Genomic DNA, 3060 nt, shown 5'->3' with positions numbered 1-3060 from the left:
CAAAAGTTGGTTAGAATTAATCAGTTTATCTACTGCCGGACTTATTTTAAAGGTTTCTTTTTTCACCCCCGAAAAAGGGTGAAAGTCACCCCCAGGGTAAAAGCAGACATCGGCACAATATCACTTGTTTTGTTTGACATGTTAGCTACGTGTATGCCAAATTTCATGTCAATCCAAGTGGTTTTTTAAAATTTAGAGCAAAAACCGTGAGTGAACGTACTATAAACCGTTATTTTTGCAATAATTTATTAATAACAAAGTCAGAACGTGGTTTAAGCTATTACGACTAGTGGCAATCGATTTAGCGTTTACAAATACTATGAAAAAGACTAAAAACTTGCTGTAGATAGCACATTTCGAGCTTTTCGGCGAATAAACAATTATTTTGTTATCAGTAGTAATAACCCAAGGACATTGATAATTGTTCGAAAAAATTTTATAACAGATTTCGAAAGCTTGTTGCTTGGAAACAGACCGACGCCGTAGGCGGAGGTCTGTTGCCTGTAAGCAACAAGCTTGAGAAAGTTGTTAAAAAATTTTTGAGCATTTATCAATGTTCGAGGGTTATTCGGATAGAAAATTTTTTGCTGGTTATGAAAAAAAAATACAGAGCAGAAACAATTTATTTAAATGTGCAATTAACATACAAATTTTTTACTGTAAACAGTATTCTTTGGTATATTTGATTCGATAATTTCATTAATATTCTCATCAGTATTACAACCAAATCGTGACATTTTGAAATATTGAATATTTGAAATGTCAAAATCGAAATGAAACGAAATGTAGGTATCCATAGCTACATGATTGAGTGAAAACAGCCCATGGGATCTGTTTTCAGTATAATGTTGGTTTTATTGGTTGTATTCAATCAGATGACCACAAATTAATTGATTTCATTGGATTTCTAATTGAGCAAAAAATTTTCAACAAAATAAGAACCTATTTGAGTAATCGCGACTAGTCGCATTCGATTCAGGAACCAACAATACACCAGAGGAGACCTTAAGGCTATGGGTACATAATTCGCAAATATTTTACGTGTATCCCTACTTTTTCTGTCTTTACACGGCAAATTACGTGTAGTAAAATTCACACTGGTATGGATATGTAAACATTACTAGAATGTCATTCTACTTGAAAATGTCATCATTAATTTAAAGAGATAGCTTTTGAATGTTCTTGGATAACTGTTATTTTTATAATTGCAAATAATTAATTCAGTTAATAAATGTGATAATTTTTTCACTAACTATGTATTCAGTGATTGTAATAATTTATTTGTACAACAAAAACTATTACTCAATCGAGAAAAGAGGAAAAGTGTTAAAGTGATTTTTTAATAATATATTGTTCTTATGGAACGCTTACAATTTTGAACATCTTTAACAACAAAATACTTGGATTACAGTATTATCCTGATGTATTCTCTGCTTGGATCTTCCACAAATAATACACAATAAATAACTTTTTATTAAATTCACGTCTTAAATCAATTATTTATCAAATACACACTATATATCAATAATATTTAATCAATAACTCAAAATATTCCCGATGCAATGTCAAATATTTAAAATTATTGTCACCGATTGTCAGTGTCTGACTGACAATATAATATGCTGACAATATTATATTCGGCTGAGTGCGTTGTAAGACAAAGATAGATTTGGAAAATATTACCACGGCATTGTGTTCATTTTTTTCAAATCCTGAGAAAACCGATAAATATTTTTCAAAAATTTAAACTCAGAATGAAAGACTAAATTATTACCGAGGGCCGAAAGTCCCTTAGAATAAATAAAAAGTTTATTTTGAATGAGATATTTGAAATTAAAAATCACACTAAATTTTCTCTTAGTTTTTCACCCCTGTAACTTAATAAAATAAACATTATAGAAGTTCTCAGCGACTTTCGGCCCTCGCTAATAACGTAATCTTTCATTCTGCGTTTAAATTTTTCAAAAATACTAATTAGTTTTCTCAGGATTCGAAAAAAATGAATCCCCATTTGAATTGCATTGCAGCCGAAAATACGTACCGATCCTCTTAACACAATCAATGTTTACAGGGCTTCTAATAATTCCTGAAAAATACCCAATTTTGCCATAATTTGTTAATAACAATTAAACGCACCACATTTGGGCTTCCATACCACTTCCATTCGATTCAGAGACCCAAAAAACCTATAATACCATCATCAAATCGCGGCGAACTAAAAGTGTACACGGGACCCCATATGTTGCGTCTAAACTACAAGAAAGTAACTTCAAAACCACAAATGTTGAAAGTTTGTGGTTACACCATATTAAATAATTGATTTTCTCGTAAATCTAACCTGAAAGTCAGGAACATAATTTATAATCATCATCATCATTCAATCCTCGCTTGTCCATTGCTGGGCATCGATCTCCCTCATAATTTTCCATCCATTTCGATCTTGTGTCTCTTGCATTCAATTTCTATGACAACGTTTTAGATCATCAGTCCAATGTGCTGGTGGATGACCTCTGCTTCGGTAGGCATATCATCTCATGGTCTCCATTCAAGTATCCGTTTTGTCCATCTGTTATCTGTCATTTGAGCCACGTGACCTGCCCAGTTCCATTTCAGTGTTACTATTTTCTCTACTGCATCAGCCACTCCTGATCTCTGTCGTAGCTGACAGTTTGGGTCTTGTCTCGTAGTGAAACACTCAACATAGCACGCTCCAAAAGAACAAGAACCTTACAATCGACTTGGAAGCGTACTCAGAGCGATTGTGCAAGATAAAAGTAAGAGGACGATTTTGCAACTAGAGCATTACAAATACACATGCACCAACGAATGACAAACATGAGGAGGGTGATAAAATACAGTTCTACGATAAGATCGAACGAATCTTCAATAATAGTTACCCCAAAATCGATTTAAAAGTCTTTTTGGTCATGTCCTTGATGTGGTTCTACCATAGTACTGGAGATTCTTATCTGGATCTTTTGCCAGCTACGTTGCCTCCAACTATCATTCGTTCCATGTCTTCTCTTTGTTCCAAAATCGGTGTGTTTGTATCTAGAGTTT

This window comes from Diabrotica virgifera, chromosome 6, assembly GCF_917563875.1.
Source record: "Diabrotica virgifera virgifera chromosome 6, PGI_DIABVI_V3a".
NCBI classification, from domain to species: domain Eukaryota; kingdom Metazoa; phylum Arthropoda; class Insecta; order Coleoptera; family Chrysomelidae; genus Diabrotica; species Diabrotica virgifera.
The sequence above is the reverse complement of the archived record's forward strand: the minus strand, read 5'-3'. Positions refer to the sequence as shown.